The 14,374-nt window shown below is 38.8% G+C and overlaps 1 protein-coding gene across 1 annotated transcript in view; it reads right to left on the reverse strand.

Moving 5' to 3' along the window:
- LOC119729378 (bombesin receptor subtype-3-like) overlaps positions 1–13,888 on the reverse strand; it is a 42,823-nt gene extending 28,935 nt beyond the window's left edge. Inside the window, exons 1-2 of the mRNA XM_038201998.1 lie at positions 13,788–13,888; positions 12,682–13,092 (exon numbers count right to left, since the gene is read on the reverse strand). The gene's annotated coding sequence lies outside the window, so the exon portion shown is untranslated. The remainder of the gene's footprint in view (positions 1–12,681; positions 13,093–13,787) is intronic.
- Between the last annotated feature and the right edge of the window lie 486 nt (positions 13,889–14,374).

Raw genomic sequence — 14,374 nt, forward strand, 5'->3', positions numbered from 1 at the left:
TGTGCTACATGCCTTGTAGCAAGCTAAAGGGATATGTGTACATAAAGTTGAAATTGAATTTGGAGACGGAGCATGCCAAGCCAAAAGCACAGGGTTTTAAATTAAGAAATAGAATGAATGGCGCTCTGGAAATCATTACTAAATATGTCTCCATGGTGTCGTGAGTTGGGGATTTCGTGTGTCTTAGTCACCCCCGCCTTAGATATATTCCAAACGGATCGGAAATCAAAACAGGTGTACCGATGTTTGCTTCACTTTGAATTGATAAAGTTAAGTAAACTCTAAATGAACAGTTTCTAAAACTCTTTTGTAGATTACATTTGGGGTGTAGTTTTCTATTTTAATAACGCACAGTGCAGACAATCAGTACAGATATCAATACTTGATAACCTTTTGTTTTGTTTAGCTTTCGAGGTTTTTCCAGTACTTGAACACGAGAAAGAGGCAGCTGGTCGGTTAAGTAACAACTAGACCTAATGTATGTATATAAAGTGAATTCATATTTCAAAACAAAAGAGTGACTGATTACGTTTGAAACAGGTATTTTAACGACAGTAGGGCCTACTCTGAGTGTCTTACTTTCCTAGTTATCAATTGCAAATGTATACTATAGAGAAAATGACGGTCAGTGAATTCATTAATTACTGTTTATAAAACGCACGATTTGTTGTTGGTAAATATTGTCGTGCATAGTAATACACGAAGAACACAACATTTGACCAGTGTCAAAAAATGTCAAAAACAATAGCAACAAACTTGAAACAGCAAGTAGCAGCAGTTGCAGCACCATGTACTATACTACCATTTACTTGCAGATGCAAGGCAAGTATCAGCAGCAGAGTAAGCACAAACATTATTATTAGTTATTGCAACATCAACAGCAAAATAACTTATATGAACTCCACAAGTAGCAAGAAAAACTGCATTATACAAACTTGCTTTGGGAAATAAATGTACTCCTTTACGACCGTATCAAGGATCAGGACACTGTATAAACCAACAATTTACTGAAAACAAAAACCTTGTGCCAAGAAGATTCAACTGTATTTGTTAAGTTACCGAAAGCAATAGCCAAATCACATTGAGATATTATATCCAAGATAATTGCAATTAAGAAACTGCTACCGAATAAACGACGACTCCCAATAACTGAGATTTCTTTTTTTGGTATAGACCTATAAAGAGGCTTCTCCCCTCCTCGATCCCTTTCTAAACGGTCATTGTACAGTACGCGTGTTAAATGATCGATGAAAACCCGTTGTGTCCTTGGCGATGTGCGTTTTGATAATAAACCAAATCAGTTATCAAAATAAAGATGTTGGCACATTGCGGAATGGAGCGCCGGATAAACGTATACCATGCTTTAGCTACTTGAGTAAATTGCACCTTCGAGCGCATAAACTAATAATATTGTAGCAGTATTGTTTATGGTAAACAAACTGTTTTCGTTTCTCATAAAGGTCGTGCCGATCGACAGCATCAGATTTGCAATGGAAAACGGAAATGATAAAAGACGAATCGAGACATGAAATGTCTTGTTATGGATGGGATGGCTTCCTATTTTTGATTAAAGGGTAAGTGCAGTATATAAAAGCATCATCCCTCATGTTCTATTATTTTTTTGGCAAAAAATAACGAGGTAAAATAACATCTTTGAAATTGAAAAAGGAAAATCTAATAATTTAATTTTTATGGCATGATTAATACCTTTTATTATAGAGCCTGCTAACTTTTTTGTATTGATAGACCTGGAGAAAACGAAAAAAACAATCGGGCGTGTTCATAAAAATCTTTCAATGCAAAATTTAACTTACTTCTTCGCCGATGCAATACACGCCAATTATTTGCTGTGTTCTTATTTGAACTTGAATAACAATCCCTATTACTATACCTCATACATATTCATGATCGAGAGCCGAACTCTCACTGGTCAATTCACGCACAGGGTAAATACGCATGCGTACTAGATTGTCGCACGGGTTACCGGTGCGGCAGTCTACTACGCATGCGCTTTACAAAGCAATCGTGGAACTGTCGCACGGGTGTAGTACGCACGCGCGAACATCGCCCAAACGAGCTACACACTTACGAAGAGATGGTTGCACGGCACGTTATTTCCCGAGCTCAATGATGCCAAACTAGAGAATATTTATGGACAAAAGAGATGCATCCTGTACAAAAGAATGTTGTACACACTGTATTTACAGCTGCACTGCATTGTAAACGTACTGAACTATATAGTGAATTTGAGCAATACGATTCTAGTGGTGAACTGGACAAGTTTTTCAAAAAAACGTTTTTGAGGTGCATACTGCAACGAAAAAACAAACATATCGGCGCTGCATATGTATGAGGCATAGTACAACAAATATAACATGGTTTATTTCGCCTCGGGAACTAGTTTGTCAACTTTCAATACCTATGGGAGCGAATATCGACTGTCCACTCTCAAACCATGTTATATTTGTATATTGACAAAAAATATCAAATTATATGAATTGTGAAGATTGCCTTGAGATTTTCACTAAGATAAAGCCATACAAATTTCTCAGTGTGCAATTTTAAGACAAAATGAAACGGTCAAAATGGGAAAACAAAACGAGATACCTAATTGTGTCGATACCTAACATTTTGTCGACACAACGAAAACAAAATCCCGAAGGCATAATGTACACGATGCGATACTTGTTCTCTGATGCTGTTAAACATGCACACAGCACCATCTCAAGTCCTTTCTGAGACCATTGCATGATAGAGAGAAAAAAAACATTCGAAAGAAGAAGACAAGATACGGGACTGAACTTGTATAAGTTCCATCGGGCATGATAGATGGTGATAATGTGCCTCGAAGCAGTCACGTTATATAGGAAGGGACGTAATGAAACTCCAAATTACGGATAGAGGCATTGCAATGGCAGGATCCTGTGTTCTATCTGGCATCCACTATACAACCAGGCATTGCAATCTCATCCCATGCAATCCTATCAAGGCATCATACAAATGATAAGCGCAATACAAAAGACGGGTTTAAATTTGGATGTCAATTCACAGTGCAAAAACTACGAGTGATTTTGATAAGCACGTTATGCAACTATTACAAAACTTCACATATGTTCCTGACAATTGAGATAAAATTGTCGAAGCGTGAAAAGGCAAGTATTGCTTATCTGATAATCTAACAATGAACAAAAACTAAGATGTGTGTATTTTGCATAGGCTTGGAATTACTTTTAAAATGTCAGGTTTATGATGATTTGGGTCATTTAGCCCGAGGCTTTTCATTTAAATATACTGAAAAGTCATTATAGGTGAGTTTCGAATTATCGAGATCGAGGGTGAACTTGATTTAATGTAACCGCGCACGACCGTCTATTAAATTATCTAGCGTCGGATAGAATAGAATGATCGAATTGACAGCCAGTGCACAGTGAACTCATAAAGTGCGCGGTTTTGGATGAAACAATAGAAAAAAAATCAAACAAATAAACGAACCGAAAGATAAAGTCAATAAATTCAACTTAATTTGAATTGTGAGTATTGCGACATATTTAAATGTCATAAAATGCAACTCGATAGTGCGACAGACGCAAAAGGGCAAGTTACGGACGGGAGTTGCACTTAAAATACACATTTAATCATAAGCTAACAACAAAGAATAAATGATTGATACAGTTGCACTATTAATTTTTTGTTCAAATCTTTATGCCTGTCACATTATATATAGCTATTCTAACGCACAATCAGAAAACTATTTCGTTGAGCCTTATATATATATACATGTATCTGTGTGTGTTCAAGGGAGATCTAACTGCTCGTCAGATATGTTCATTGTCACGATTCTGGAGGGGAAATTGCCTGGAGCTGATCTAGAGCAGTGTGTGATAGTTAACGATTTTAAAATTGCAAGATTTTGTCCTCTGATAACCTAAGCTTAGATTAGTGGTGCAATCTGTCACCGTGTTAATGTTCTCATGTGCCGTAGAATGGTATGTGTAGCCTCCGTACACTGACAAGTGGAAATCGTATGGTAAAAGGATCCGCCAGCCACAGGGACCCGGACGCGATAATTCCCCGTTCCCTGGACCATCCCGTACCCCTAGGCTGAAGCTTTTAACCAGCCAGCAGTGTCATGTGGCGAAGAAGGCGGGATGAAATTTTACGCATCATATGATGGCACCCAAGCTTCACAAATTAGCTCTAGATTCAGGCTGCATGTGTGAGGAAAACTCGCAGTAAACTCAACTCAACCTAATGTAATTCCTTACATTAGGATTTCTAAACTCCATGTGAGTATTATCATGTTACATGTTTTCACGGCGAGAATGGATACACATCATTAACAATGAATGAGAGGTCTACCCATGCGTATCACTGTTAACGATTAAAGCACTCACCTCGAAGACGGCCGCAGTGCACACGATCTATACCGAGTCATAGCGCTACCCCCGTATAGCACCTGTGTTAGATAATGCAGAAACTGCGCACTGGGCCCCATAATTTTCTGGGCAGTTTTTCTCCCTTTTTTGGCAGTTGAGCAGAGAAAATACTGATGTCAACAAAAGCAACAAGAAGATGTATTCGCATTATATGCGTCATTATTGAAATGACAACTGCAACATTTTCCATGTGGCTATTATACCAAGCAATACGCCTACACTTTACATGGCACATTATTTATCTGTCGACATCGCATAAATGATTATGCATATATCCATTTCCCAAGGTTATTATGATGATTATATCGTCGTTATGAAATGCAACCGTACGACCCCAGCGGACTTCTCAATTTCTAACACTTAAAATAATTGCTTAAGACGCATCGGACAACGTTTGCTATTCGATACGGACACCAAATACCGGCAGACCCCTTACGTACGTCTGTCTATAGTTCCTAGACTGGCGCCTGTAGTTCTGTTTACCTTTGATTACAAGGAGCGACCTTTTTAATTTCGAATTGTCAGTCCATATGCATTATTAATGACAAAACGTAATTGTATTGAATGATATCGGCTATCATGAAACGGGATCCTACAAGTAAAATATGATACTAAATAAGTGAGAACTAAATTATGTGACCTGCTCGCGTCGTTTGGTGACCCATTAATTACCTCCAATACCTTCTCCGGTTGTACGAGTGTTGTTTACATTCGACGCGAGATTGTTTAACCGAATCAAACGAAAACCGACAAACCGACAGGTGCGCAAAAAAATTGAAGGCGATGATAAACATCTGAAATTACTCATTTGGCTTGTGTATACATTTATAACAACGCCAGGGTTTAACTGTTCATATCGTGTGTCTTTGCTCAGGTGGAAGTAGCCTTCAATGAAGTAACGAGACAAAAGAGACCATTCACTTCGTTGGTGTGATAATGGTTTACATCGAAGACCTCTTTTTTTTTTACATCTGTTGCTCGTAACTTTTTCCGAACCCTCTCATATTTCAACTTAAGATGTACCGCTCGTCGAACTGCTTTCTCTTACGTATAAGAGAACATAAACGTTTGAAAATTATTAACATAACATCTAAATATGTATAATGGAGTGAATCCATCCCGAGTTTTTGATTACTTTCCAAGCAATACACAACTGATTTATATTATTGTGATAACCGAATTCTTATCAGGCGATTAGAATAACCTTAATGTCAGTTCGAATTATGTCATGGAACATAAAATGATACAATTGGAATTGCACAATTCCGTGTTCACTTATGCATTGCCAAATCAAAAAAGGCATTTCAATGCTCCGTCTTCGATCTCTGAATGTCCGTGACCATAAAACTCTCTCACAAATTAACAGACGCCATTTCAAGCATATCGGTGATGACAAAACATGATGGTGACTTAATGATGGATGGCGTCCATCCTTTCATTCATCCAGAAATTCCTTCTGTGTCTGCTCGGCGTGTTACGTTGCGGAAGATAAAGTGCGGTGTCGGTACGTGTCATGTTACGCGATGATAGCTTCCAATTTACATCTCTCCGTAAAAAAATAGTTCTACAGATGGTTTAATTACACGGAATTCACTGATTGAAGTAAGCCTAATACAACTTAATATATTCAAATAAATCAAGTCAACAACCTCCACATCCATACTAAAACAACTTCTTATACTTGCATCAGGGCTCGAAATTAGCGGGAGCAAGTGGCTATAAGGCCGCGACGCGGTTATTCCCCCCCCCTACTTTTTTCCCCTTCAAATGTCGGCTGATGTTGCAGATGACGCTTCCATCCCCTTAAAACTTTCAAAAATATCCTTCAGGGTGGAGCTTGAGATGACCTCAGTAAGGCCATAAGGATTGAAAATTCTGCACCCACTTACGATTTCGACCGACACGAACATTCTTCGGGAAATTTGGATAGTCAAAACAACAATCAGAGAAAACGGTAGTAACGTTAGACCATGCAGCGACATCGACATCGTGCTTGAGCTGCCACGCTGGTCTTTAGTCTGCTCCCTTTTACATATTGCGCTAATTAAAAGCGATTACAGGTTCCATTGTACACGACCATCGCTCCCACAGTCTGGCTTCCAGACGCACAATTAAAAAATTACAACACGGTCTGCAAATGGTGCCCGACTAAATTTAGTGCAAAATATATTGGAGTCCAGAGAGGCCACATAAAGCTTATACGCGATCGTAACCCAATCTAAAAACACGTTAAGATTATGCAGCAGCAGGATTCCAGTCAAACCAATGAGTTTGGCGGTTTAATAGTTGAGACATTCAAAAAACAACTTTTTAAATTTTGCCGACGCGCATGGCTATTATAGCGACGCGCGCGCATACCAGAAACCGGAAGCTTTTTTTGGCCTAAAATGCGTACGTAAATCTCTAAAATGCTCCTACACGTTCTGATGTCGAGAGGAACCACCTATAGTGCCCGTCTCCGTTTCACCATGGAGGAACTTCCTGACTTATTTCATTTGCGCTACGAAATCGACACTGACACACAAAAATTTGCTTTATTAATATAGAAACATATTTGAGGTTGATGATTCTTAAGAATAATGGATAATTTAATTCGTCCTGACCAAAATGATTCTTAACGTTAGTCACAACGGCCGATGGACAACACCGTCCTTGTTGCTCATTATCAGCGTGCATGCATACTGTAACGGCAACGAAGCACGTGCTGCGGTAGAAATTTCACGGAAACACGAAACGCTGTATCGCTTCAAGTACGAGCGGAAAAACAGCGAGATGATTACATTAAATTGAAAAAAATTACATACACTGAGATTAGAGATTACGTTCTGTGAATGTGACACGCAGAGCCACAGAAATATTCGTTTTCCATCGATGTTTGTTTGGCATTTTTGCAATGTCAGATTCGATATGTTATGCTATGTCGGCCATACACTGGTTCCTGTCCTTAGCTTCGGCCATTGTAGCGCGCAGCGGGAACCAGTCTAACAATGCTGCATGCATGACGCATGTGTGCTTTCACCAATGCGAAGCTTGCATGCTGCAGGATCGCGTCGGGGGAAAAAAAAAGGTTTCCTTCCGAAAATAGCGATAAGTAAGCATTAGAAATGTTACAGTCATTTTGATGACAAAGTTGTTCAGAAGCGTTTTTGTGAAGACATGATTTTTGTTTCTAACTTGCCGATAAAAACGGGTACAATTGTGTGACTTGCGTATTGCTAGAGCAAGTGTTTCGTCGGACAATGTGAGTTCATTTACACATTTTCATGAGGTTTTCAATTTTTAAAATAAATTTATTCATTTTACTTTCATGCCCAAAAAAGTATATTCGCCGACTCTATGTGCGGCCATTGTTAACGGTCGGTCTGGTAATACCGGAAACAAAACTGTTTTTTTGGCCTAAGCATGAAGCTGCAGCTGTGAAGCAGGTGTCTTGTTGGCATAGTACACAGATAAATATACAGTTTCAACAAGTTGATAACATTTACTTTTTCAAAGGGGTCTTTCGGTATAACAATAAAACAAATCGTTATTTCATGAAACTTCAGATGCAGCATGCAAAATTACGGTTCAAGGTCAACTCATATCATGGAAAGCATTTGACTGCGCAAGTAAAAGGCTTTCAGTTCGGCTCTTTCATTTTTTTCATGACTGTATTTTATATCACAGAAGTGAACTGGCTATGTGTATTGGATTGTCTAGCCGCATCGATATTTCTCACGCATATAAATTGGAAATTACTTTTTGAAAGCAAGTGCGCAATACCCACCTGTTCTTTAATGCAATCGTTGGCAATTTTTTGTTATAATTTCAAAATACTTTTTTCCTGGTTGTTTCATCACAGCTTTATGAATTTGGTTTTTTTTCTGCGGGAACGTGACGAAATCAGGCGTGGTGTGTGATCCAAGCAGAAATATGGTTTATCTCTTTTGGGCAGAAGTCAAAATTTACGGATTCACAAGAAAAGACACGAATTTCTGCAAATACAGTGATCAGATTTAAAGCTTTTTTTTTTTAATTAACATTGTAGTGAATGTTTGGTTAAGCCTCCTGCATATAAAAAGCCTTATTTGTTATGAACATGTCAAACAGACGAATCTTAAATTCGTCGCGAAAACCTTATCAATAAAAAAGTACTGGACTCAACAAAATGCTTGAGGAAAACACCGCCGGTTTTCCACTCAATTTTCAAGAAGATTATTTTCAGGGTTGAAGCTTATAATTTTCCTCACCAATTATACGCTTGGGCGTCATTTCTTAAGACGTCCATGGTATAAGTAATGGATTGCCACCTGCAAGCTAAATACCCATACCGGCTTATGCCCCGCTGATACTGGAAATACTAGCGTTTCATAGGGTGCATTCTACCCAAACCCGCGGCTTGTGAGATTCGATACGTGCTGAAGAAATTGAAAACTTGTCTCTCTGATGGATCAAGCCGATAGCAATAGTAACGCTGCAATCGGACACCAGATATTTAAGACACCTCTGTTTTTTTCTCAAAAGTTAGAATGGAGAGTTTAGAAGAATTTAGTCACTTCACGCTGTGTATATCGATCCGTAAACTCCTCCAAAGTTGTACAATGCGGAGCCTAAAATCACAGTTGTTATACCGTTTTCTGTGATTCCAACCGTTATGCTGATATTTGGAAAAGGAACTTATCAACTCACTTTCGAATTCAGCATATTACATCATACTTTCCATCGTGCAATAATTTTACTACACAAAAGGCTTGTAGTACAAAATTGATTTCAACGCGTAACCTATATCGTACCTTCCACGAATGATAAAATTAAGGGTATACCAATCAACATTACTATGATGCATCTTAAACAATATAAATATGGTTATACCAAGCCTTGCCGACAGCTAGAAACACCATCTGCAATTTTGTACTCTGCGATTGGCGACAAAACCTGGGCAATGTGTAAAAATCAATTGTCCGAACTTTCCTTCGGTCAGCACGCAACCTATCTATAGATTTTGCATCTGACCTTTTCATTAAAAGCTGATTGATTTTGATGCTGATGGGCGACACCTTTTTCCATTTTACCCCAAGAATTTAGATCTCGGTGAAATAAACGGTCCCCCATCCTGGCAAGAGCGGCATAAACTTTATTACTATCGATTCTCCGCTGATAAACTGTTCCTTCACCTAAATGTTTAAAAGTCTGGTTTCAGATTCCCCGACCCGGCCTATTTTGTAAATTTCACATCCGTGACACAATGTTCAGTCGAAAAAAGGGTGTATATATAAAGCAAAAGCAACCCATGGTAAGAACTAAGAACCCTTTTGAAAGGGTTACAGACACCCCAAAATAGTCTTTTACCACGTTCGTTAAAATAAAATCTTTAGGAGAAAACTTGATGACTTCATTTCACCGTTCTTTGTATCTCGCATATTCTCAACCTACATTCCATATCACCGTGACACAAAAATCAGTCTAAAACGTGTACCAAACTTTACTCATATTAAAAGACGTTCTTGTGGGCTAACAAATATTTAGGCTAGCTCTACAAATATCTAAAAAGAGTTCAGTTTGCAAGGAGCAGAAGAAAATTTCTTACTTCCAAAGATGAAATATTATCTCTCAGTGATTTCCTGCTACCTGCATGCTGCCTACGGCACATTAACTTTTTCACTGCACCTATTGGAAACGCCTCGCTTCGTATCGAGTTCAAGGTATGTCGTTTTACCTTTCTAGGTGGGTCAACATTTCAGCGCCAATGCTTTGTGATTCATGTCGAGAGCTTAATGGCCCGTTCTTCGCTGGTATGGTAATGACAATATGCGACGGTCCGTTACAGTAATGACCCATATTTCATCCCGATGGATGGATACTGAAACTCGGCATGTGCATTGAAAATGTCCAGACACTTCCAACACTACTCTGTAGTTCTACAACCTATTTGAAAAGAAAACGTACTTTCTTTCAAACAAAAGACTACACAATGAAGCTTCCGCTGTTTGACAATTATTTCTCGTTCACATTTTGAATTGTATCATTAAATTACCAGATTATCATTCTTTTTTGGGGGGGGGTTGCTTTTGATGGAATAAAACAGTAAACATGAATCTTGGGATTTTTGTTACAACGATTGATATGCTACGTCCAGCATTGACTTTTGTGCTTTATTATTCTCATTAAATTACCATTCACTTCAGGATGATAATTATATTATTAGCTGATACATTTTGTTGTAGTTGTTTATTAGGTAATGTATCAGTAAAACTGATTTGACAAAATGGAGGTTGATTGACGGGGCATCATTCAACAAAAGCCGTTTCCACGAATTTAAGTTTTGACCATTTCAACAGGTTTGTCAGGGCAATGCTTTCATGCAAGCTTTTTGTTTGTCCACCTGTATGGACTGAACGTGCATTTCCGTTCTCTCTCTGCCCGCGGACGATATGGCTTTACGGTTGAGTTACCCGAGATGTCATAATGGTGTATTATTCATAGCCATAAGCCCCAGCCCCAACATGCTAGGAATGATTGATGGCTAACTACTACACCCATTTACTAACTACTACACGCATGTGATGAGTGCGGCACAGTTTGAACATCATCCACATCCATACACTTCACGTCTGCATCAGGTTTGAAGATCACTTGTTCTGTTAATAATTAGCTCTCGATTTCCAATAAGATCTGAGCGAGAAATCTAACTCTCGCGAGAAATAAGCCAATTAGATATGTTCCTTTAAGACTTTCTAGGAGTTTTTAAGGGATAGGTATATGAAAAGTTTATGAAAATCCGTTGCGTTATCTCAATTTTTATAGTTGACAATTTACATAATCTTGAAGAGACAGGCACTTTGAGCACCCTACTTGGGGTGATAAAAAAATAATGGATTTGCCATTATCTAGCGAGAGTAATTTCAACAGCACTTCCATCCATAGTTAACGACAAATCATTATGCCTTAAGGAGCGGTTTCTTCCTGAAAATCTTTAATTGTGTGATCCATCATTCTCCACTCTGTAGAGAGCAATGCACGGTAAAAACAGCGGCATCGGTATATAATAGTGCACGACACGCTTCGTTGCATGACCAGAAAAAAAAAGAACCCTGCTCCTCTTGACCCAAGTGTGACCTCGAGTTATACCTGTGAAAATTGCTGTCTCAAATTGGAGTTGTAATTTTATTTAGTTACTTTTACGTTTAATTGCTTGTTGAAACAGTTAAAATCTATCTCTGACAAGGCCAACATCCAAGGCTTTCTGTTGATTAATTGCCAGAAGAAGCAAAGGGGGGAATTAATGCAGCATGCACGGTGTTTGAATATTGATGTGCAATTTTATCCGGGTCGCGCTTGTGTTCATTTCGTGGATGAGTAACCAATACTGTCTGTATCCCCAATCCCTTCGCACCGATGCCAACTCGAGATTGAAATGGTTCCGATGTCGAGCCATCCAATTACTGGCAATCGACCTCGAATCGTGTAGCACACGCGGTAAATATTTGCCCTCTCTCATTTTCTGACGATCACAAATTAAATACATCTGTTTATACAGGGAGATGGTTTCGCCAAAAGACAAAATGACACTGTGCAAACTTATCTTTTGTTAGTTTACTCTAGTTGATCACTTTCATCTATATCATCTGTCGGTCTAACTTTTATACGATTCCATTTTAAGTAATCTGTGTAACACTTGACAATGATTGGTTTGTTAACCAGTGCTGCTGTAATGTGCTCTTCACTCTACTATCGTGTGAGGGCGCCCTGCGCAAAAGTAACAGCCACATGGGCGAGGCATCCTTCATTCAAAATTAAGGTATCCGTGCACAATCACCCCTCAACGGTAACAAAAGTGAAACACAAAATGTCCCTATTGAAAGATACAGTATTATATACTGATATTTATCCGCAATGCTTATATTGTTTCGAAATTTGTTTCCCCCAAAATTGAAACTGTAACACATGCACATTATGTTTCAGACTGCGATTTATTTTCTATAGGGGCCTATCCCAATTTAAAGTTAATCTTTTTGGCGAAGTAAGCCACAGAAACTTAATATTTTACGGAAAATTAGCCTGACAAAATGAAGGAATGTTAGTAAATTTGATGAAACACCGTTATTTAAATACATTAGGTGCCGCTCCAAAATGTTTTGACAGAATGAAACAAACTACCTCAAATGTGAAGGAAAAAATCACGAGCTCTGCCCTAATTTGACTATTTTGCCAGAAAAAAGTACACAACTTAAATTATCCATGGAAAACGAGGGAAACGATATCTTACCTCCAAAATCTGATCCTCGTAGTTCAACACGGCTTGGACATTACCACCTCAGAAAGTTCAATCACACTACACGTAATGATGTCATTAATCAGTTGGCATACAAAGTATTTCCTGAGGACAGTTCTCGTTTTGTCACGGCTCCCTCTGTCGATGCATCTGTTGGGTTTCACAGTCAAAGGCTTTACAACCCGAAAATTAAATACGACGGGTTGGAGAAGTCAGGCTCAGGGATGATAAATTCATACAATTCCACGTCCAGTCTAGTTGTACTCCATCCATAAATATCCACGATTAGATGTGTGCTGGGCTTTTCTCAACGCTTAGTTAATCGTGTAGGTCCTTTCCAACTGTCTAGACAGTCCACTGCGAGCATCACAACCGTGGGCATGTCTGCAGCAAAGCTCAACTTTCCTGTGTAACAGTACACCAAAACAAAGCAGAAAACTAATGGTCAACTCACAACTCCGACACCTATTAAGCTAGTTCTTGGCAGCTTAATGTGTTGTAAACATGGTGAGACTAACGTGTTTCACTAATACCTCGTATATAGGCCATGCCTCGGAGGCCATAGCCATTGCAAAGGTTTAATGGCAACAATAGCAAAATAATCGTAACAATAAAAAGAATTTGACAGTCGTTCTCAATAGGCCTACTTTAATATGTGTGTGTTCAAACAAGTGGAGCACATTCTTTACAAAGCTTGTTGTTTACTCGCCTGGAAAAGACGTACATATCGATATCGTTCAAACATCGTACGTTTGGGTCAAGTGAAGATGGTATATCATAACGTTTAAAACCTTCATATTCCACTCTTCCGCGGGAAACTTGACGAAATTTGCATTGATATATGTTCCGACTTATCCCTCAATAAGGAAGAATAAACAAAGAGCAATTTCCAGTAACATTAGAGTATAGGTTAGCGGGGTTTAACTCACACAAAAGTATTATGGAGGCGTCATGCGCTGAAAACCACATGCCAAACACACGGGGTATGTTTTTGTCAATGTTTCGATTCGTTTCGTTTAAAATTCTGAACTCCAAACACTCAAAAGTTAACTTCAGTAGCTCAGCAATAATCTTTAATGAAAAACCATCATTATACTCACCAAATATCTAAAGCAGAGTCGTTTCAAGCTCACAATTTTGGTAAGAAAATTTTCGACGCGAGGAACACTTTCGGCCGACATTTTACAAAGTTCCGTCTCCATGCAAGAAATACGCATGCGCAGGGAAAAAAAAGCGCAATGCGTCTTTTGATTTCACAACAGGTGTTAGAACAATGGAACAAATATGCGGGTTTACGAAACTACGGCTTCGTCCCGCCTTCGGATTCCTCATGCTTAACATCGTTTAGAATGAGGCCTGCATCAAGTGGCGATACTCTATAATTGACCACATATTACATTTTTTGATGTTTGTGAAGCACAGCCTGTACCAATATGGGGTCACAGCCCCCCCCCCCCTCAAAAAAAGCTAGGGCCTTAAACCTTCTGAAGCCTAACCGGAGACGAAGCCGAGATTTTGATAACACCCACAGTTTGTGTTCCTGTGTCATATTCCACTGAACAAAGACCCGGATTGACATTATTTACTTATAAAACTTGGTGTACAAGAATGGCTTCTTCAGATTTTGTTTAAAAAAGTAGGCCCAAAAAAGACTAATTCCATATTAAGCCTCAGAGAATTTAACAGT

This window comes from Patiria miniata, unplaced genomic scaffold (genome assembly GCF_015706575.1).
Source record: "Patiria miniata isolate m_02_andy unplaced genomic scaffold, ASM1570657v1 HiC_scaffold_20, whole genome shotgun sequence".
NCBI classification, from domain to species: Eukaryota; Metazoa; Echinodermata; class Asteroidea; order Valvatida; family Asterinidae; genus Patiria; species Patiria miniata.